This window comes from Mesoplodon densirostris, chromosome 1 (genome assembly GCF_025265405.1).
Source record: "Mesoplodon densirostris isolate mMesDen1 chromosome 1, mMesDen1 primary haplotype, whole genome shotgun sequence".
NCBI lineage: Eukaryota > Metazoa > Chordata > Mammalia > Artiodactyla > Ziphiidae > Mesoplodon > Mesoplodon densirostris.
The window spans coordinates 94,955,134-94,979,506 of NC_082661.1; the positions used below are offsets into that span (position 1 = coordinate 94,955,134).

A 24,373-nucleotide genomic window follows, 5' to 3' on the forward strand; every position below is an offset into this window, starting at 1 on the left:
CGGGGCACGAACCCGTGTCCCCTGCATCGGCAGGCGGACTGCCAACCATTGCGCTACCAGGAAAGCCCTGACCACAGCCTTTTATCTGCCCCTGCACTCAATCAGCCCCTTACTTCAACTGAACACATGTTTTGCCCTTAGGTTCAACTCTTGTCTGTTACTGATCATCCTAGTGTAGAGTCTCCCATTGCTTATTTGTCCTCTAAACTACATCCCAGTCTTTTTACTTCCGAACTCACAAATACGTTAAAATTCCACCAAATTGTCTGCTTTTGATTGTAAGTTCCACCATTTGCTGCTCTGTTCCTTTAGTCAAGGTAGTTAATTTTTCAGTCTCCCAGTTCATCTGCTAGGTGGGAGTTATAAAATACCTCTCTCCTAGGCTTGCTGTGGGGAGTAAATGAAATTACACTTGTTAGGGTGGAACAGTGCCTGGACCATACTGCTTGATACATATTGATATTATTTTGTTCCTTAACTCAACTTGACAAGTTACAAACTTGGGTAAATTCTGCTGCCCATTTTCTTATTACTTATGAATCACTGAGTATTGTTGCAGTGTGATCTTATATTTTAGCTCTGCCACAAGTTACTGTTAAAATGTTATGTAATATTATATTATGTATTTTTACATAGGACAAATATAGATCATAATGTTTATCATCCAAATTGGGACACATCTGGGAGAAAAGAAGGTGCTATTAGCATGACCCTGATTCTGTCTTTGGCACAATGTTATCCTATTGTTATAAGAGCAAAACTGGGTGATAAGTATGCTCCATGATCTATTTTTGTAACTTCTTATTAGCTAATGTTGGGGAGGAAAAATAATTTTCCCTCTACCCTTCTAGATTCTTGACTGAGATACCCCCTGTGATAAACAAGAAATGAACAGGAGAAAAATAAATTTAATTAAGTATGTATTGGGGCCCCCAAATATAAGAGCCTCTGACAGGCTGTTGAGGTTTTTATATGCCATCCTGAGCTCAGGAGAAAAGGGTAGGAGTCTGGGACTTCAAAGGAAAGGAAGACAATTCACAGGAAGATGGGAAGAGCAAATGTTTGGTAAATAAGTAATTGTCATGCCATGAAGAGGCAAAGGGACACCAAGAGAGGTGGACAAACAGGCCTTGCTAAGTTCACCCCAGTTTACTACACTTGTCTCATATTCTTTGCTATTATCTCTGATAATAGCTCTGTTCTTGCTACAAGCCCTCTAAATCTTTTAGGCAGGTAAGGGAATGATAAAGAAAACTTCATGAGTTTTCTCTTTCTTAAAAGTATTAAGTCCAAAATAATCCTTATGCCGAGTGAGACATATTTTGGGGTGGTAAATTTTGCTCCCCTACACTATCTTTCTTTTTCCTTTTAAATTAAAGAGGATATGGGCAATATGGCTGTTCAGGCTGAACATATAGGTAGTTGCAATGCAGGTGAAACAGTTCACAGTCCTCACCTAAGTGGTGAAATCGCCAAGGAGAGTTTGTTAGTGGGATCTTACCTACACTGCCCTGTGGAATGTTCTTTTCTAACATGATCTTCATAGAGCTCTAGTCCATAATATGTTCTGTGTACATATCCACTTTTCCTCCATGATGTTTAGGTGATGAAGACCATCACTGGTTTCAGAATGTGGTCTCAATCACTCCACAGTCACTGTATTGATAACCATTTTGTTTGACCCCTTAGTCATGTCTGACTTATATCTTTAAACCTCCCGCTTCTCTGGCCATTTCTCCTTGACTTACAAACATGTTCAAGTTTTCTCTATCTTAAAAAATATTCAAATTGTTATCCTTTATTTTTCTACAATCTAGTGTCATACTTTGGGAGAGTAGTCCATGTTCATTGTCTCTACTACTTCATTTTTCTCTCACTCTTCAACCATATACAAACTGGCTGCAGAGCTCACTGCCTTAGTCCAGTTCAAATTCCTCAGTTTTCATCCTACCCAATATTTACTGAACTCATATGGTGGTTGGTGATGTTGATCATTAGTTGAATGAGAAAGACTCTTCTCATCTCATCCTTGGATTATGTAAATTTGAATTTACCTTTCTCTTCTTACCTACATTTCCCCCCCTCTTTTTCCTGACTATGTTAAAGCAGGCAGTTAGCTAGATATGAGCAGAGAAAGGGCGGCAAGGGCCAAATGGCAGGAAACTACACAGCTTGTAAACAATGGGGGTCCTCGGACAAAGCAAAGCAGGAACCTCCAGACTGACAGGAAAACACACATTTTGGGGTGATAAGTGTCCTAGAGGCAAAGAAAGGTGGGAAAAGGCTGGAATCTCCAGCATCTGAATGTAACCTTTTGCTCATTATGCTCTCATTACAATAAAATTAGTCTTGCAGATAAGAAGTACCCATCAGGCACTGACACCATGACACTTCTAATCAAGACTAAATAAGGACAAAAATTCTTCCTCCCCTTGAGAAGGTGGAGCTGGGTTGAAAATCAGGGAATACGACTCCCAGATCTCTCCCTCCCCAATAAATATTCTGCCCCTTCATTCGTACACCCCACGTAACTGGCTTGCCAAAGAAACTCAGGGCAGCTACCCACCTGAGACTGCCTGTTCTCCCCTTGAGAGTGTACTATCGCTTAAATATGTTTTTGCTTTGCTTTCTTGACCTCCCTGTCTCATATCTGAAGTCTCTGAATTCTTTCTGCCACAAGACAAGAACACGCTCTCTGGTATCATTTACATCTTCTCTTCTTAGACATTCAGAGCTTGTCATTCTCCTGTATTGTTTCTCTTAGGGAGGTCAACCACGTCAGTTATCACTACCATATTCAAATCAATCCAGTCCTGTATTTCTGGCCCCAATCTCTCCACTGAAATCCAAACTACTGAAAGTCACTATTTTGATATTCTGGTACCTCCTATTTGGTTCTTCCAAACTTCATCCTCTGGGTGTTATATTCACATTAATGGCATCATTATTTATTTAGCAATTTATTCTCTCAACTTTAGTCATTGTTAATTCTTCCTGTTATCCACTATATCTCACATGTTTTGATTACTGACTTATTTATTAATTTAACATCCGTTTATGCAACAAATATTTATTTTTTCTTTTTTTTAATGCATGATACAATGGCAAATAAGAAGAAGTTTCTGGACTCATGGAACTTTCGTTCATGTGGGGAGAAGACAGATAATAAACTAACAAATGAATATATAAAAGCTGATTTTTGGATAGTGAAAGCTAGTGCAAAGAAATTGAGACAGGTAAATACGTTAGGGAGTGGCTGAAATGATGATTTAGATGATCAGGGAACATTTCATGAAGTAGATGACTTTGCAGGTAAGATCCAAATGATTCAAGAGAGGCACATATGTGAAGATCAAAATGAAGAGAATTCCGGGGAGAGAAAACAAAGTATAAAGTCCTTAAGTTTGGACTAGACACCGTAGTGTACGAGCAGGAGAGAGAGCATGGCTAAAGCCTCACAAGCCAGGGGCACAGTGCCAAAGGGGTTTAGGGTGTGCACAGGGCTAAAGTCAGGTAACATCTTTTAGTTCTTAATTACAAGAGTTGTAGACAAAGAGGTGTCCTGATCTCATTTATGCTTTGAGAAGATGACTTTGGGTTCTTATATATAAAATGAAGTCCAGGCTAACAAAGAATCTGCGAGGCATTTGAAGCAGCTCGATTGATAGTTGGTGGTGACTTGGCTTAGAGTGGTTACCAGGGGAGATGATTTTTTGAATATATTTTGGAGTTAGTGTTCACAGGCTTTAATGATAGATGAGGAAGGAGAACACATAATGGGCTCAGTGATGGTGACTTTAACTGAGATGAGGAAGACTAGGGAAGCAAAGGAGGTGGGTATTAATTGAGTTCAACTTTTAGGTAATTATTAAATATGAAGTTGTTAATGCTAAGTAGGCAGTTGATGGAATCTGGGGCTCAGAGGAATGTTGAGGCATAGAAAAGAGGGAAATGTGGTATCATGGAAGCCAAGAGAATAGTGTTTCCTGCAAGCCCCATGCTGTCAAATTAGGTGGGAACATTGTATCGGCCAACATAGAAGCCATAAGCCACTTTCCTGTTTCAGCAGACCGGTGGCCATAGATGCCTAACCAGAATGGGTAAATGTAGTGTAAGTGCCTGACGTTAAGCTTTTTGAGTCCTGAGGCATCCATTTCAAAGATATCTTTCTCAAATAAAGATACTGCAAGCTGCATGACACAACTACTAGTAAAGGAACTAGATAAGAAACCAGGCTGCCCCAGCAATGAAATTCCCCTTTTAGAAAGCCCTGGTTTACCTAGATAACAGACCATTTGAATGACATCACTTTTTCTTTCCTGTGCTTTAGTCCTAACTCTGCTCTTATGTTTTAAATTCACCAATAAAGAGTAAACCCACAAAACCCTAGGCACCCCACTCTCAGACCCCAATAAAGGCAGACACCAGGTCCCTACTCTCTCTTTCTACCCATAACCTCACTGTGTGGCCCCAGATGTGCCATGTACCCTTCAAGACTTGTTAATAATATATCTGTTTGTACCCCAAAGTTCCCTGATGGTTGTTGCTGAGCTGTGTTTTGTAATGATAAGAACCACAGGGGCTTAGCTCTGGAGGGGAGATGTCTATGGAGACTGGCCACCGTTATAGGGGCCCAAGTGAGTGCCCCCCAGGACATTTCTAGCCCATAGCATCATCAATAGACTGGGACCAACACAAAATGGTAAAGAAAGACTACAGGTAGAAAATGGAAACTACAGATTTTATACCAAAATGACCCTTCATGCTATTTCCTCTTTCTGCTTATCATTACCATTTCCTTTGCCCTTCTTCATGCCCTATTGTTTATCACTTGAACCTTTGAAACAATCTCTGGACTACTTTCTGCATATGAAGTTTATGTCTCCCCTCTCCAGAATGGCTCTTCATTGACCAGAGTCATCTTGAAGTGTGGCAGACTATCAATTGTCCGATGGAGATTTGATAATTTTCTATGAATATAAAAAGATGAAAACTTTCGTTCACATATATATCATATATTTGAAATTTGAGTTAACTATTTTGCATAGAAATTCTATTACATCCATAATAATTATTAAGTTTTTGATAATGGACTATAAGTATTGTGCTGGACAGTTGGTCTAGGCTAACATTCATTTAACAGGCAGTAATTTGTCTTGACTGAGGTATTTTCATATAAATTGCATTTTATTAATTAAATTTGTTAAATTTGCATTTTTATTGTAGCTGGGATATTGCTTTATTTTATCCCCAATTCACAGAAAAGGATCAATAGCTTAAAAGTCACTCATTAAAGCATGAAGGTAGTAATAAAATAGGATCATAAATACTGTAACACAGAATAAAGTCATAAATATAAACATTGACTAGGACTTGTAATAAAATATTGAACGTGAATTTGTTCTTAGAACAAAACTTCTGAGCTTGTAATAATTTCATAAATGCAGCAGCAGAAGAAAATTGCAAACAGGAATTTCAAAGAAGATCATGTTAAATTAGGTTTGTTAAACTGGTAACCATCTATACAGAGTGGCAGTGCCTAAACTGTTCTGAAGTTCTGACAAATGGTTGCATGGAGGCGTCACAGTTTGTGCGCCAACTGGAAACAAAGCATAGTGACCTCTGTGGTAAGCAGTTGAATTTATGTCTAAAAGGTGAAAATCATCATTTTCTGTGTGAAATTAATTAGTTCAAATAAGAGAGAACAAAAGTGAAACTCAGCTATCAAAGTTTATCATTGCAAGTTTTAGTCTGTATAATAAAAAAAATATATAAATCATGCCATTTTTTAAAGAGCTTCACAAATCAGTAAATGATAAATATGCTCATGTGAGGGAAAGCAGAACAGACTATAGAAAAAATACACTTGTCAACTGATACGGTATGTCTTTGCATAATGTCGTGAGTATGCAGTGTGGAAGAACTGTCACCGTCCAATATACATGCCATTATCATGTTCTTTATCTGTGGAAAGAACACTGATGTGTAAAGTGCATTTGGTCTCTGCATATAAGAGAGGAGTGTTCAACATGTTTTGTTTTGTTTATTATTGAAAAATCATGATACAGGAGAGGAGTTTTCTCATTTAATTGAGGACTATTTTATGAATTGAATGGAAGTGGCTATACTGCGGTGCCAGTTTATGCATCATTTTATTCTGCAAATATCTGTGACTCTAAAGAAATCCCCACTGATCTTAATCTACTGTTTAATAAGACAGAGAAAACTGTAAATAAAATCAAATTATGGTCATGTTGTCTGTATGTTTTTAGTGTGCTCTCCGAAAAAATAACAAGTCATGACTTTGCTTTTCTATTCTGCCGAACCCTGACTCTAAAAGGTATAATGAGTTTGAAATGAGATTAGGAAACAAAGAACATTTATTCATGACACTGAAAATGCCTTTAAAGACCATTCTTGAGATTTCAAGTGTCTTGCTCAGTGATTTATTTCAATGATAAGTTTAGTAAATTTGGTATATCTGGGGTACCTAGAACCTATCACTTAATGGCCAATATATGTCTACTTTAAAAATTAAGTATAAATATAAAGATTTCTCAAGAAGAAAACTATGATGCAAATGGCTAGTTTGCCAAGAGTTTAGTTCCTTCAGAGTAATATTTTCTTCACTTACTGATGAAAGGAATTAATGATTTAATCAGTATATATTTGTTTTCTTAAGTCATACATGCCTATATGCTGTAGAAATACCTAAATGCACCCAAAGAATGATTTGGGCACTTATTGCCACAATCTAAGTTGAATCACTCAATCTTGAAGATATGATTGTGATATTTTTCAACTTAAAGTCTAATGGGACACTGAAAATAGTCTTAGTTTAGAAATAGTCCATAAATTCTATCCAAATATCTGCTAACCAGTTGACAGCATCACCAAAAACTAGCTGCTATTCCTGGTGAATGATATTTATTTAACAGAATGAAAGACTGGAGGGATATTCATTTCCACTAATTAGGTAACTATTAGATTGCGCCATATGAATCAATAATGTTGAACTGTTTTGGACTGACAAAAAAATGGACATTTTATATGGCTCAACCTAATAGATAATATGAAAACCCTTCAGCTTCAAAGCATTCAGAAATACTGGATAAAATACAATAAAATACTTTAAAATGTATACTTTCATTAACAAGGGAATAAGAAAAATCCTGAGAAGTTATAAAGTAAAAGAAAGCTGATGATATGCATGAAAAGTGGGAGATGAAGCTGTGGTTTTTCTGGGAGTGTTTGTTGATGCAGGTCACCAGTATGTGTGGTTTTCCACATCCCCACAGGGACAGGGCACAAGGCTTTGGTTAGGAAGAGAAATAGCTAAGACTGTGTGAAGTCAGAACCCTTGAACTTCCCATCTAAGCTCTCAGAGGAAAACAGTTAAAGATTCTGAGGGTTTGTAACCAAGTCCTTGCCTTCATAAAGTTTGGTTTTCAATGTATGCTATCAGAGAGGCCAAAGACATCTAAAACCAACAAATTAATTCTCTGTTATTAGTGCTCTAGCACTGAAAGAAGCAAATATGAATACTTTCTGGAATAAAGCACTCACAATCCAGGTTGCACAGGGTTCTCAGAGAAAAAGTTCTTGTGAAAAGGAAGCCACAGCCCCAAATAACATAAAATAGCCATGACAAATAATAATCAGAATAGATAACCAACAGCTAAATTAAACATAGAGTTATCAGTTAATGAAATGATAAGATTTAAAATATAAGTACATTTAAGCATCTTAAAAATGAAATATGGAGTTGAAAACACAAGCAAGAAACAAATAAAAAAATCACAACAAAATTTAAAATAAACCAAAAGAACATATATAAATGAAACATGTAATCATGAGAAAAAAGCAATAGAAAAGTTAAATGGCAGATTAGATATAGCTATTGGAAAAGGTGCAAACTGGAAATGAGATGAATATACATTTCTCAGAAGGAAGCATAGAGAGTTAAAGAAATAAAATAAAATGAAAGCAGTCTTTCATTTCAAACATGGAAGAATGAATGAGACAGACCAACATATTTCTAATTAACAAGGACGAGTGAATACAGAGAGTAGAATAGAGGTAATATGAAAGATGTAACTCCTACAAATTTTCTGGAGTTGAAGAAAATCTTGGTATATCATGTTTGTGAGTCATGGTGAATCCCAACCAGGATGAATTAAAAAAAAAAATCCACATATAGACACACTTTAACGAAATACTGAGTATTCCAAAAAAAAGTATGTAATCACACTTTTTAAAAAAGCAATCACATAAAATATTACTTACAAAGATTAACTTAGTGCATTTACTAACATCAATAGAAACAGATGACAGAATGAATTAAAATACTAAGAGAATATAACTAGCAACTTAAAATTTTATATCTAGTCATTAGCTGAATTTAAGATCCAGATAAACCTATTAAGGAAATGGTAGTTAAATAAAGAACATTCTAGAAAAAAAAACCACCATGTGTTTTGAATGCAAATAAACTCTTACCAAAATGCATACTAAATGTTATACTATGAAAAAACGAAACCAAGACCAGAAAGGAGTAAGATGTAGATAGAAAGGTGAACAAAGAAACAGGAAATAATGAGTTAAATAATCAAATATTGTTTGGGTAAAATAATAATAATGATGATGATGATGATGAATAATTTGGTCCAGATTCAGAAGGGTCTTAGATCCCACCTCTCCATGGCATCTTTAACCTGTCGTAAGTGGGATGGGGTCTAGGATAACGATTAACATTACAGGTGTCTTGGTTTGTGATCCCAAAGAAGCAAACAGGCAGCAAGCATTTGGGATTGGCTAGTTGGCTGGGAGGTAATTCTAGAAAACAAAAGTAGAGAAGTGGCCAATTTAGATAGGAGACAGACAGTAAAGAGTGCATCAACAGTTAAGTTACCACCATGGGCAGCTGGAAGTTAATCTTTCTGAGGAACTACAGAAAACAGTGTAATACACACACACCTCAGATTTTTTTCCACCTGGAATGTAAGGAAGCTGAGGTATTTATACACCAACTCCTGTCAAGTCCCTGGTTGAGAACTGCTGGACATGGGGACATTAATTCCCCAGAACTTCTGGCTGCCTTTCATGAACACAATCAGGACAGGTTCCATTGGACAGAGAAAGCCCTCAGCAAAGAAATGCAGGCACTGGAATTGAACAGTGCAACACCAAAGAATAGCTTTTTGTTTCAATTTTTAAGCCAGAGCCCTCTCTTCTTTCTAGCTTCTGCCATATAACTAACAGATTACACTTTGTCTTAGAATCCAAGCTCTTTCTTTCCCCCTCCACTCAGTGAGGATTAAGTTTTTTTCTTTGGATTTTCTGAAAGCACAAATAACAATCAAACCATCTTTTACTTAAATAAGAGAAGATTGATAAATTTTTCTATGGGATACTTTACCACAAGTTTACTTAAAGGTAAGGCTGAGAGGAAACCCCTCTCTCCCTCCTGTCATTTCCTACAGTCAGCCTGAATCCAATACCTAACTGCCAGTATACAGTCAAAAAGGAGAACTCGGAAGTTAGTGTTCTGGTAGTAAGGTGACTTACGAAGACATCATTCACAACTCTGGGAATCACAAACATCTGATTTTGTGAGTTAGTTTTATTTCAGCTTCAGAATTGGGAAGAAGCTACACACAGTGATTCTTTGCCATTTAGTGATGAGGCTGAGCATGTGATAAGAAGCAAGGGTGTCTGGTGAAGTCAGCTCTAGAGTGGACTTCAGTCAGCAAGGAAAATCTGGTGTTGGAGGCTGGTTTGGAGCCCTCTTGAGCATCACAGTCAGGGCCTGGGATATGACTGAAAAGGGGTAATATATTTTTCTTCCAAGAAACACCATGTTAGGTTAACAGTGAATCATGTTACTTATTTTCTCCTAAGATACCCCTTCATTGTATCACGCTAAGATTCAAGAACATTTCCCTCTTTTTCAAAGCTCACTTCCAACACTTCAAAAATAAGATGTGCCATTCTGTATGTTCAACATGTCAGTTGCTAAGTGTGTGTATGTGTATGTGTGCTAGTCACAAATCTTTCAGTTGCAAGTGATAAAGATGCACTCAAACTTAAGAGACCAAAAGGAGAATTTATCATCTCACGTAATTGGTTGTGGAGGAGAGCTGTCTAAGGAATAAACCTTACTTAGGCACCATTGGGTTCTGGGCTTCTAACAACATTACAAGGCTACTCCTTTCACTTTCCTCAGAGTTGGCTCCATTTTCAGGCAGTCCCCTCCCATATTGTGACAAAGATATCAGGCCAGTACTAGCTCTAGGCTTCTATTTTCCTCACACTGACTGTCCTAGTGAAAAGAGAGTCTGTTATCCAACTGTTCAAGAAAAAGTCCAGGGCAGGGCTCTGATTCCTCAGCATATCTTCATCTCTTAACCATCAGTGTGGCTAGGGAGACGGGGTTCTTTGATAACCAAAGACTAGCTCATCTGCTTGACTTTGTATTGGTGATGAAAGGATTTCCCACAAGGAAGAACTGTTTAGTTAGCCGAAGAGAGGTGAAAAGAAAGCATCATGGGAAGCCAGTAATTCTGCATTGCTTAGAAGATAAAGGGTATGCATGTGAAAGTAACTATTTGAAAGTGGAATTCTGGACTAAAATAGAAGGACATGTCTTCTTCAGAGTTTAATATGAGCAAACAAAAAACATACCCAATCTTTTCAGTAGAGTATCCTTTTGTATACTTAGTTGAGAAGTTCTTATTCCAATAAATTTTGCATATAATCAAACCACTTTTATCTCTCCTGCAATTAATTGAAACAGAAGCATACATCATTGTTATGACACCTATAGGTAATTTCTATAATGCACATTATTGATTGTGTTTTCTAAATCTGCTTTTACACCTTAAAGCTGAGTACAAATGTGATTCTGACAACAATGGGAATAAAATCCTTTAAAAGCAATCTCGTGGTCACACATTATTTTATTGTAATGGGATTCTCTTAATATCAATATATTTCTGTAAATCGCCTTCTCAGTTCACATGATCAAAAGAAAATAGAAGGCAAATATAGTCCCCCACATAAATAATTGTTTTTGAAAACAGAAGACGAGAAAGAGGCATGCTATTTTCTTACCATTTCAATTCCTTTTGACTCTATAAACTTGTTGGGTATTATACACATAACAAGATTAACTTCAATTCATACATCTCTGATTTGTTATTTTTCTCTACAATAGATGAATAAAAACATTATTTTAGACATATAAACATACACATATAATGGCACACTGTTAACATATATTTGTGTGTATACAGACACACACACACACACACACACACACACACACACACACACACACACTTCCCATGCACGGTGTTGAACGTTGTCACACATTCTCAGCCCAGGAGAGGTGGTGCAGCAGGCAGAAGGTATCCGTTTGGCCATTGAGCATTAGAGTCGTGCTGCAGATGCTCTCAGCCAAATAGCACTTTTCTAGACACTGAGCAGAGAGTATTCGCTTGATGCATTGTTTGCCCACTGCAGCTTTCTGTCATTTATTTTGTTCTCTGAAAAACGTCCTTGACCTCAAATGAAAACACATCAAGAAATAAAATAAGATATAAATTTGATAGTGCGAATCTGTCCAACAATGCACAGAAGAGGTTTGACTGAGGTGTAAGGTAACTTGAAAGAGACAGTGTAGTCTACTGAGCATGAAATGAGCGGTTGGTGAGTGTTTGATGGCAATCAGTTGGCATTATGAAGGGAATCATAAGCATCATTATAGACTGGTGAATAAAATAACAATTATTTACATAATAGATGGAAGAAATACCAGAGGCATGCTGTGATTTCAAGGTATTAGAAGAGAATAAAAAAAGATTTCTAGTGCCTAGAGGATAACCACCACAAGAAACCAATGATGCTATGTATGTCATTGAATCAGTATTTCCAGGAAAGCATCCTCTTACCCTGTCAGTTCAAACCCAATTGTTATTTATTTAGAGGGAATTCAGAGATACATGAGTGAAAAGATAAGGAAAAATTATTTCTAAATGTCAGAATATATAACCACAAATCAGAATACTTTTTCTGGCTTATAAATAAACAGATATGAATAATTATTTCTTAATAATAACTTACATTATTAGTATATGTTTTATAATATATGCAATGCCTTATACCATTACTAAGTGTATGTTTTTTGTGAGCCACTTGATATTTTCAAAACATTGAAGCAGAATTCTTTTCACAGAAAAGCTATTTGTGAATACTTTGTTAAAATGCCCATTTGCCTCATTCTTCTTTAATACATTCTTTCTAGAAGCTTTGCTGAAAGCAAAGTAAAACTATAAATGACCTTTTTTTATAATAGTGTTAATTACAGTCACACTCTGTCTTGGTTTAATGCAGCTACAGAAATTCTTTTCAGTGGCAGCAAAAGAGCAAAGAAATGAAAGCAGGGACTCTCTAGTCTGCATTTCCTTTTCCTCCTTTCAATTTTTATGAAAACGAAGTATCACTTTAATCATAACTTTATTATTTATCCTTAATCAAACACAACTGTAAGTTCTAATTATTATTCACCTTAATAATTAATGAAATTATATTGTGAGAGTTTCTGTAATATGTACAGACTGCTCTCAAACTGTCCAATATAATTACTAATGAAAAAAGAGCCATAATGAAATGGAATTTCACAAGTGTTTTGAGTTCATGTGCACACAAGGGGGATGCTGTGAATCATTGGCATTAGCTAATGATAACCTGAGATCAAAGGCAGAGCCCTATGGAACTCCAGCTTTCAAGGTGGCATAATAAGTCTGAAATGTCAAATGAAATCTTCCAAAAATGAAATTTAAAATACAATAATGGCCCATCAAAACTGTCAAGCTGGCTATCCAAATGATATGTATATGATTGATGATTTCTAAAGCTCTAAGAAAGTGAAATAGTTCTAGACAAAAGGCCGAAAGCAAATTCTTAATTCCAATTACAAGAAAAGTAAATTTACCAAAGCTGTCATGTGGTTTACCTCGTGCCATGCCAGCAACACCCAAAGTAACTGACCTTACCAGGAAACAAAGAAGAAAACAAAAGAAGGATCAGTGAATAAAACTCGTACTGCTTCTGCATAACAATTTTAATCAGGAAACTCTAATTCTCCTGTTATCTTACACCTGCTTCTAAAGCTCTGAATCTCAGCGTTTAGAGTAGAGTACACCACTGTTTAAAGCATACAAGCACAAAAGTAGAGATATGGCATCCAGCAGAGAATGAAAAGTTGTAAGAGCACACAAAGCTGCCATAATGGCAGATCCCTGATTATATGCAAGTAATTAGTTTAATTCTGATCAGAACAATCCTTTCCCTCTAACAGTTTGTTGGAATTAATGATAATAAGACTTAAAAAATTCTTAACATATGTCTCCGACTCTACTGCAAGCATTAAAAATAGAGCTGTGAAATCTTCGTGAAGCCTGTGAGTTGAGCATTCACTGCTTCACTTCTGAGAGAGAGAGGAGGGCAAAAGACGAGCTTAGGGAGGATATTTCATTAAAGTCAGAAAGAACTTTAATATAGAAAAATTAGTTCTGTGAAAAATCTTTTTCCATTTCCACTAAATCGGAAACAATTTATACTCTGAAATGAGAATTGAAAGAAGAGAAAAAAAATCCTTAATTGGTCTGGACTTTTCCATTGTGCTTCTGGAATTCTGACCCTTGTACTCTATTGAACCTACTTGTTTCAATTATTCGTTTATTTGTTCTTTCACTCACATATTCATTATTTATCAGTTGATGTATTCTTCATCCATTCATTCATACATTCGTTTATTTATTTAACATTTTCTGTGTGTTAGGCACCAGGCTATACGTTGACCATGCAGAAGTGTATATGGCATGAGGTCTGCCACCAAAGTACTTAAAGGGACAGACAAATGTGTTACTCAGTACAGGTAATAAAATGTGATACAACTTGATATGTTAAAGAGGAGAACAGAAGTATTAAAACCTGCCTGTGCTTGTATCGTAGATACAGTCAAGTGAGCTTTCAAAGAGGAAATGTTATTTGAGGATTTCTTATGATAGTTTGTAATTTACCAGAGAATCTACGAAATCTATCCTTAAACAGGAAGAATATTTTGAGGAACATTGACATTTGCAGATAATTAGAGAGGACAAATTTGAGGCTTATTTTCTATTATGTTTCCCCAAATTGCATATTTCAAGCAATAGGTAGTCAGATTTGTATGTAATGAACAAGTAGAACAAGCAAATGGAATAATAATTCTTGAGGAAGCAGTGATTATATTTAAAATTATGTCAGCCTTGACCACAAGGCCAACAATATGAGCGAGGTAGGTTACCAAGAGGGCATCAAACTTCCCTGCATAGTTATTTAATAATTACTAAGCAGGATGTGTTAAATGAGAAGGTCATAGTCTCTGACTTATTAATACAACTGGGAGAGTTGATTTCTTCTAAGTATGCTCAGCATACTCACATGGGGCCAAAACCTTGAGTGGAAATCCTGAGAAGAAGGCTTTCTGCCAGAGGAGATTCCGGAAGTTAATGATGACCTATGAGATGTCCCTACATGGTATTAATGGGGTGGCATGAAACTGAATTCATAAGAGAAATGCTTCTGCTAAGAAGAAAAAAAGTATGCAAAATTCTAAGGCAGTGAGAAATAAATTAGATTCTTGACCATTATTCTTCAGTCTTGTTATGGAGAAGGATCTTAAAAGCTTAAAATATTTTATTTTTCTGGTTCATTGAGTACTCTTTTAATTTTGTTATAATTTTTCTGGTACCCAGTAGAAGCTTAATTTAACCAATGGATCCATTTTACAGCTGAACCACTATATTGTCAACATATTACTTGGTCTTTATTTAAAACATGGAAGCAAAACTATACATGGGAGTGTTTATTTATCAAAGATCAATTTTACATTTGTATATCTTGCTCTACAAATATAATAAATAGATACTTTCCATGGCACTTTTTCGTTTTCACTAACAGGAAACAGATTGGATTTGGATTCATGTGACATGAAAGTACTTGGATTTTTAGGCAGAAAATTTAGTTGAATATTATCTTAGCTTGGGGTTCCCCCAGAGCAGACACTGAAGCAAAGAGTTGGTTTTATTTGCAAACATCATCCCAGGAAGTGGAAGTGAGGAATAGAGAGGGAGAAAAGCCAGGAAGGAGGAAAAGCCAAACAAAGATGGGTTATTAAGTTTCCAGTAGGTTCCCTTGGCACCTCGTGAGAAGCCTTATGAAACATGTTTTAGAAGTTTCCACTCAGGTGCAAAAAAAGGTGGAAATGTTTATTTATTGGTCTTCATCATTCATTGTTCAACAGTAGTGCCGTAAATTTCTGGGTGGGCACATTGTGAGAGCAAAGTGGGTCCCTGTGGGCTCCCCACACTATAGCTCAGAGAAGCCCAGGAGGGAAGAGTGATGTAGATGGTTCAGGTCCGAGGCAAGGAGTCTGGTGGCTCCCAGGCAAAATAGTGGAAACCTGTGCAGGGCTGGTGATGACAGCAGTAGCTGAAATAAGAAGGGCCAAGAATTGGGATGCAAGACGTGCCTAATGCAAATGTTGCCTGTTCTTTAACATAGAAGGAAAATTGTTTACAAAAGCTAAACTGGCAAATTTATAAGTACTGCAAAACAGATTTTGCAGTGAAATATAGCAGGTAAATATGGCAAAGCTCTAAACTCTGATCATGTCTTCTCATTTACAATTAATTCCAGTGACCACTTCCTCCTCACCCTGTCCTAAGGGAGCAAACCCAGATTCTTTCACCTCTACCAACATTCCTCAAACATTTGGTCCAAAGACCATTTTATACTGTTAAAAATTGTTGAATATCCAAACATGATTGTGTTAATATAGGTTGCACTCATATTAACTGTATTAAGAAATTAAAACAGAAATTGTAACATGGCTCAAATACATTTAAAAATGAAAACAATAAACATATAACAAGTTTAACAATGATAATATTTTTATGAAAAATAATGCTATTTCCCAAAACAACAAAAAATAGTGACAAGAGTCTCATTGTTCCACAGTCTCTTTACAAATTTCTTTAATGTCAGGATTTATAGAAGACATTTGGTTTCTCATATCTGCTCTGCATTCAGTCAGTTGAGGTATTACATGATATGTATCCTCTAGAAAATGCCATTATATACTCGTGAGAGAATGAAAATGAAAAAGGCAAATGACATCTTAATATTATTATGAAAGTTGTTTTGTCCTTGTAGATTCCCTGGAATAATCTTAGAGACCCCCAGAGGTTTTGGGTGCCACTTTGAAGAGCCAGTGGTCTGTACATATACATATAGCCCAATCTGCCTAATTTCTTAGTAAACCTTATGGTACTGCCATAGTGAATATTACCATTGCCCACAAGCAGCCTCTAGACTTCTGCATCCAAACTTTCCACCCACCTTCCCCTCTCCCCATCTTTCTTTATACTATTGGTGCTTGTCTAAATCCTCTCAATTCCCTTCAGGAAATTATCTACAATACTTCTATTTAGCAAGAATCATTTTCTTCTTGCATATAACTTATTTTTGTTTTTACCCCCCTTATTACTTTACTTTAAGTCTCCGTACCCTCTAACTGATGCTGGTTGGTCAATAAATAGCTGTTGAAAATATGATATGAGTGTTTAGTGTGTCATTTACCTGTCTTACAGTTTATAGCACATGGAACAATAAACCTTTCCATTTTCTCATCTATGCATTTCATTTCTGGTGACTTTACTATTATAGATTGAGGCTTCAGAAAGCTGTAAAAGAAGACTCACACGTGTAAGTTCATCTGGCTTGCCAAATGATGTAGCTGGATAACACATCTCTTTTGTCCTTACGCCTATCTAATTATTGTTCCGTACTACTTAGACCAGACAGTTTTGTTTGACAGAGGTTAAGTGAAGACTGGAGAAGGCAGCCTATCAATGCAAAGGCAATATTGTACTTTGTAATTAGTAACTACGTATCTCTCACCAGTTGTCAGGGATGGCTGATCTTGGGTTTTTGCAGGAGACTGAAACATTATTGAACTTGTGAGTGAAAGGATTAATTTACACACTGTGGCCCTGCTGATGCATAGTATGGTTCAGACTCTGATGAACATTGTCAGCTAGTTGGTACCTGGTTGGCATAGACCAGGGACTACATGGCAACATAGATTTCCAATTTTTCCTTATTTGAATAACTGAAGGTAGCTAAATTTAAAAGGAAGATGACTCTATTGCCCCATAATTCAAAGATTGCCTTATTATGACCATCTAAGTGTTTATATATCTATATTATTTTCTTCCTTCTCATGCACAAGTCCTACAACCTTAGATATATATATATATATATATATATATATATATATATATTCATAATAACATAGGAAGGGAAATATATTTGTATATATTCTCCCTGAGATGACTGTGAAAGGCCAGTTTTAAAACTTAAAAGCCCTTTAATCAAGAACTAGCTAGACTGAAATTTTGGCATAGATGAATGCAATAAGCTTGTAAGTGCCCACATTTTCCTCAAGTGATCTTCCCTGCCTGTACATTAATCCTTCTTACATTCACTTTACACAGAAGGTGCACTTCAGTGAATCTGGATACTAATTAATTTCAAAGCTGTAATGCACAGCAAAGGGATATATCTTTAAAATAACTGGATTAGTTAGATTAAGTGACAATTCAATAGAAAAGGAACTTTTAAATTCCATTTAAATATAAGATTAAAAGATGCAAATTCATCTGTAGAGAAAAGCCTTACTGACTTCAGATACACACAGAGTGACAGGTAAGAAAATATATCTCAGTGTTGTTTTGGTTAATATGTTTGTGTAGTTTTAAGCATGTGCTGCTATAGCTTGGGCATTTGGATCCTCTCAGGTCCTTTAATGAAATTTATTCTCTTAAAATATCAATAGACTCACCAAAAAGGATTGTTTTATTCATTTTAAAATACTCCTGATGCAAATATTATGGGAAAGTAGGACTTTGGTGGGGGGTAGAGAGAAATATGAGCTGAGAGAAATATAAGCACTGTTTTATTATTGTCTCTGATTTTCAATAAATTAACAAATATTTGTCCCACTCTTTTGCTTTTTTTAACTTACTCTCTCTAGTATGTCATCTCCCACAATTCAAGTATCTTAGTAAAACCATTGTTCCATTTTTAAACTATTTTTCACTGTCTCTCACCTTTCTTGTATCCTTTCCTTTTAACTCAGCTTTACTCTAATGGTCAACCGGGATAATTACTCCTTTGTGTATATCATCAACTCCCCTGTCCCTCTTTTACTTGGTTTTACTCTCCTGGCTAAACCACAGCCCTGATTAAATCCAGTTCTTTACTTTCTCTGTACTTTCCCCTGTGCAACAGATATATACACATATGTCTCAATTTAAATGAATAGTAGTTTACCTCAAGAGGCCCTTAGAGATTTGCAGTAATCATTCTGAATTTCCCAAGTCACTTCCCATTCCAACTCTCCTCAATAAGTATTTCATGTCTTCTTTCTCCTCAGTTCTTCCAATACTTTCTCCATTATCTTTAACCTCAGATTTTACCTTGTAATTCACTGAGAAAATGGAAGCCGTCAGAAGAGAATTTCCACCAAGGTAGCTACACACCTGCCATACCTGTGCCCATATTCCCTACATTTCTTTTGATACTACAGATGAGCCATCTGTGCTCCGAGCTAACACCAAGTACTACTCTTGTGCACTAGATATCGGCTTTCTTGTCTACTGAATTACAATTGTCTCTTCGCTCATCATATCCTCAGATTTCTTTCTCTATTGGATGACTACCATTAGCACACAAAAATGCTGATATCTCTTATATTTGAAAAGAACCCTTGCTTGATTAGCAACCTCTGTATTGCTGAGAGCAATGGCCAATTCGCACACTTCATCTTATTTTATCCATCAGTAGCATTTGCTCTAGTCGATCACTCTCTCCTCCTTGAAACATTTACTTCCCTTTCTCTTAATTCTTCTTCTGTCTTGATGGCTGTTAGTTTTCAGTCTTCTTTGCTAGGTCTCGAGTACTCTGTCCATGGACTTCTCTCCTCTATACTTGTTCCCTTGGTGATCTAATTCTTTACTAAGGTTTTAAATCCCATCTCTGCACCCATGAATACAAAATATATGTCTCTGTCTCTGTTGCTCCTGAAAGGTAACTATACAGTATTTCTTGCTGGTGATTAGGAATTCATAGTGTTAAGACAGATATAACAGAGCTTTCTGGCTGGCGAATGGAGAACTGGGGAGAATGGTGCACCTGGAGAGGTCATGGAAGCTCTGTACCCTTTCCCCAGCCCTTGCCATATGCATCTCTTTTATCTGGATGTTCCTGAGTTATAAAAGTTAAATCTCAGAGTCATATCCTAGAAGATGTATCATAGCCTTGAGAGACCAGGATGCTGATAATTTAGACCATTCTGCAGGTGCTATCAGATGGGCAGCAAGATTTGCTCACATTGTCATAGGTAAAATGGACAGGTAGGAGCCAGGGTCTTTTACTGAAAGTATAATGCGAAATGTTAACATCCTTACAAGTACTGCATGCAGTTCTTGAGTTTGTAACACAAGTGAGTATTGCCTTGGAAGTCTTAAGTAAAAACTCTTTGGATGTGTTTGATGATAATCAATTTTTGGAATAATCAAAGAATATCTTTGATACAATTCATGATATAAAATGTTCAGTCATGATTATTTGAACCCCAGAGGAACTGGACGATGTTTCTGACCTGGAAGGGGATCATGAGGTCTACAGTTACACCAGCATTCAGCATTCACACCAAAGGGAAAACTGACTGAGCTAAGTTGACTCAAACACCTGAGGCAGAAAAGGAAAAAAGTGCTGAGCAAGTTGCTGATTTCAAGAAATTGAAGAGTAAGCTGTATGTTGAGATTGAGATATGGACAATACAAGCAATGATATTGTCCTGACCAAGAAATTGTGTATGATCATAATGGAGATGACAGACTTTGCAAGGGGCAAAGGACTACCAAAGCATGCAACTGATGTGATCTATGCAGCTAAAATGATATCAGAATCAGTGTCAAGGATGGATGTCCTCTCTTGGCAGGTTGCCAACCAGTTTCCAACTCCATCATGCAAACAGTACTTGTTGGTTTACTGGAACAGATGAAGTTCTACTATCACCAAATGAAAATCGGCAGTCAAGTTAAAGCTGAGATCTACAACCTGGGAGGGAGAGCTAATCATGGCAGCTTTGGACAATGTCACCTCCCTGATCCAAGCAACCAAAAATTTAATGAACGCTGTAGTTCAAACCATGAAGATGTCTACATTGCCTCAACCAACATTATCTGAATTCAGAGTCCTGCTGGGCCCTGGCACCCAATTGTGATGCAGAGAATAAAGGCCCTGAAAAAATAAATAAATAAAATAAAAATCCTTGATTAAAAGAGAGAAGCCAGAGTAAATGTGTGCAGCTGTTGGATGAGACTCAGCAAAGAAAAATGTCTACCCAGTGCAAGGAATGAGTGAATTTAGAGGAAGACATAACCTACTGAAACAACTCTTCTACTCTAGTCCCTTTATTACAAAGCTCTGGCTAAACTTACTACTTTAGTTTTGCATTTGATTAGTTCTGCAGGTTCACTGACTTTTAGAGTTTAACCCTCAAATAACATGAACCATTGCAAGCTGAACCAAGATGAACAATGTATATTTGGGATCATGTCATTGTCATCTCTGTATGGTCAGCACCTAGTAAGTAATCAATACATGCTTGTGGAATGAATGAAACCTTTCAGATGTTGTTCAGCCTTTCCCATCACAGAGAATTTTTTACATTCATTACAGAATGGACATAGGAGATTCAAGTGAGTCATCTGTAATAGCTTAAGTACACTGGCTCTTCTCATTTTGAATTAAAACATTGACAGGAGCTCTTGAGTTGGTTTTCAATGGAAACAAAGACTTCATTAAATGGTTTCCCATTTAATCTCCAGGCTTTCTTTACCTGACCTAACCTGGCAGACATGTGTGCTTCCTGCTGTAGGAAAAAGAAAAAGGATCAGCCTCTAGATATCTGTACCTATTGTCAACAGATTGGGTTAAGAACCATCAGAAATTAACCAAGCTCGAGCAGTCAAGCAACTTCCTGGATTTTGAAAGTCAGCCTTGATTACAAACAAAGCAATTTATTAACATTATAAAGGTTACAATGAGTTTTGATGCAACAGATATGCCTTTTAAAGTTCCACTGTGGGGGCTTCCCTGGTGGCGCAGTGGTTGAGAGTCCACCTGCCGATTTAGGGGACAAGGGTTCGTGCCCCGGTCCGGGAAGATCCCACATGCCGCGGAGCGGCTGGGCCCGTGAGTCATGGCCGCTGAGCCTGCGCGTCCGGAGCCTGTGCTCCGCAACGGGAGAGGCCACAACAGTGAGAGGCCCGTGTACCACAAAAAATAAATAAGTAAATAAATAAAGTTCCACTGTGTTCAGCAGTTCTGCATGTTGAGTATTGGGTTTAAATGGGTTCACCAGAATATACATGTGAAGGAAGAGTTATCACCCACTGGGGAAATGGGGCATCTAACTATATATCCCTGAGTGAGTTACGATAACAGAAGTGTAAGGAGGTCCACATGACTCTAAAACTCCATTTGTGTCAGGTTGCAGTTGTAATTAAAAGAAAAAGACCACTTTGAAAAACCTTTCATCATTGAATAAAATATAACAGTGAATTGTACCATTGAACTATGAAGTAGAGTTCATGGCAATGAGCTGGAGTGATTTTAATAACATTCTTTCAAATAAAAGTCACTGAATTAAAAAAACAGGTACAATACGATTACTTTTTATTCCCTTTCTCCCACGTATGTTTATGTAGTTCAGAGTCATTGTTGTTAATGCGCTGTTTCTTTTTCCCCTGTCAACTCTAGGGACACTGATGTTTCTTTTTTTTATTTTTCTGGGATATCTGGCTCAGGGAAGGGAAAAGAGAGTAGTGGGAAAGAACAGAGGAGCAAAAGAGAGAAATTAAAGGAGCCTCTTGGTCAATTTTAGGAACTGAGTAATTGCTCTCGTAGAAAGAGGACAGATGTTTGACATTTGTTTTGACCAATGATTTCATATAGTCACAGTTAATAAGGAGAAAACATCCACAGACAATTCTAAAAGGATACAAAGTTATGAAATTTCAACATTACTAAGCATATTTGTGCACACAGGTTAGTCAAACAACGATGGGACAGAGATCATTTGATTACAATAATATGCTCATATCTTTAATTTATTTACATATTACAAAGTAATAAAAGTCTATGATGTTTTATTTTCTTACAGAGAAAAGATATCAGTTCATGTTCTCACATTTTCCAAGCTGCTTTAGGGACCTTTGGACAGGTCTATCACAATTCTCATAGTTTTAATTCCTCTTTGAGGGGGAGGGAATTTAAGATTTAGTGAGCGGACACATCCTCTAGGCTACTCTGTTTCCCTGTTTTGCTCTGCTTATGATGATGAGTTGAACTACTCTGGCCTTTTTTCCTAGTGTGCTGTCATAGACAGCCATTCATACAATCAGTGAGCCTCTTCCAGTGGTTTTCCTGCCTTATTGACCAGCCCAGATATTTCCTCAGTACTGCTGCACCAGCACCAATGCTAATTCCAATCCTGTACCATTCATCAACTCATTGCTGCCTCTGTCAAGGTCCACTCATGCTGTGTCACTGGATTCTTTCTGGGTGTCCACCAAATTCCAGTGAGCTGAGAAACAGGGGCTCTCCATGGCACACCTTTTCTATTCTCCTCACTTTTGCTCTCCTGTGAGTGAGAAAGGGCTGAAATTCATAAATAACTGATTTGCCCAAAACAAGTCCTTGATTGCCATTCTGACTCAAAACTATTCTGTAGTCACTCTTTACTAGAAGTTTTGCCTAAACTCCTCTCACTACTAAAATGAAAATTTTCCTCTAATTCTATTTTCTTCTATAATTGTCCTGGGCTTATAATCCCAGTTTCCCTTAGCATGTATCCACTACCTGTATTTATTCCTTCAAATGTCCCAATGTCCAGAGCATATCTGAACATTATGTTTATTTAATATAAGTAGTAAAATACCATCACAGGCTAGGTAGCTAAAAGAAGGTATGTTGAATTTGGATTCATAGAAATCTGTATTCCAGCTCTACTCTTTACTAGCTACATGTATTTGAGCAATTTTTAAACCCTCTGTGATATCCCAATTCAGTATCTGCAGAATATCCCCAAAAGTGGATATTAAGGTCGATTTTATAGGACTGTTGTAAGTATTACATAAAAATCACATAGCCAGCATTTGGCAAATGGTAATTATTAAAAATTTTTATTGTACAATAATAAAAGTAAAATTAATTTTTACTAAATCATTGTTATATATTTTAAAAGTAGATATTTTAAAAGTAGGTGTTTCATTCAGACTTGGTTCCTCATTCTTTCCCCATTGAGCTTGATTTTATTCAACTTTATCTTGACAGATGTTTGATTTGGTTTCTTCTTCCTCTGTTTCAGGATAGTAAATTACCCTTTTTGGTGTTACTAATAAAAATCTGGACCAGCAGCATAGTATTTGTAAACTTTATACTAAAACTTGTTAGCCTTTTATCTTCTCATGCAGGAAAATTTCTCATATATATAAATATGATATTAATTTTTTGTAACACATTTTCTGTCTCTAAAAGTAATGCACACTATTGCAGAAATTTTAAAAATTGCTTACATGCACAAAGAAGAACATAAAACCATTCACAAACCAACTAAACAGATGCAATCAGTTAAGAATTTGACATACAGACATCTGTAAAAAATGAATAAATTTAATTGAAATGTGAGCCTACTATACATACTATTTCATAACCACCCCCCTTTTAAAAACTTGTTAATAAAAAGTGATACCTCACTTTAGGAGAAAACTCCCACAGTATCATTTTAATGAATACATGATATTCATAAAATGGATAGTGTAATTTATTTAACCACACTTATATTGCAGGATTGGCTATTTTCCATTTTTGTTATAATAAACAATGCTACAATGAACATTATATACATAAATCTTTATGCACGTCCTTAATTATTTCTTTAGGATAAATTACTAGAAACAAAATTGCTGTGTCAAAGCATATGCATGTTTTATTTATTTATTGTAACCTAGTTTTAAATCATAGAGTAATAAAGGCACTTTGGAAAAAGTTAGTCAGTACTGAAACATTAAAAAAATGATTAGTAAAAGTGTACTCTCACCCAGTATCCCACTTCAGCGATAAACACTATTATTAACACACTTAATTTAAAAATGTTTTTCCATAATTTGTTCTTGATATTCAAGCATATTTA

General features: G+C 36.4%; 1 pseudogene; it reads left to right on the top strand.

Annotated features, from left to right (window-relative positions):
* Positions 1–5,572: 5,572 nt before the first annotated feature.
* Positions 5,573–20,623, top strand: LOC132488363 (catenin alpha-3-like; annotated as a pseudogene).
* Positions 20,624–24,373: the final 3,750 nt, after the last annotated feature.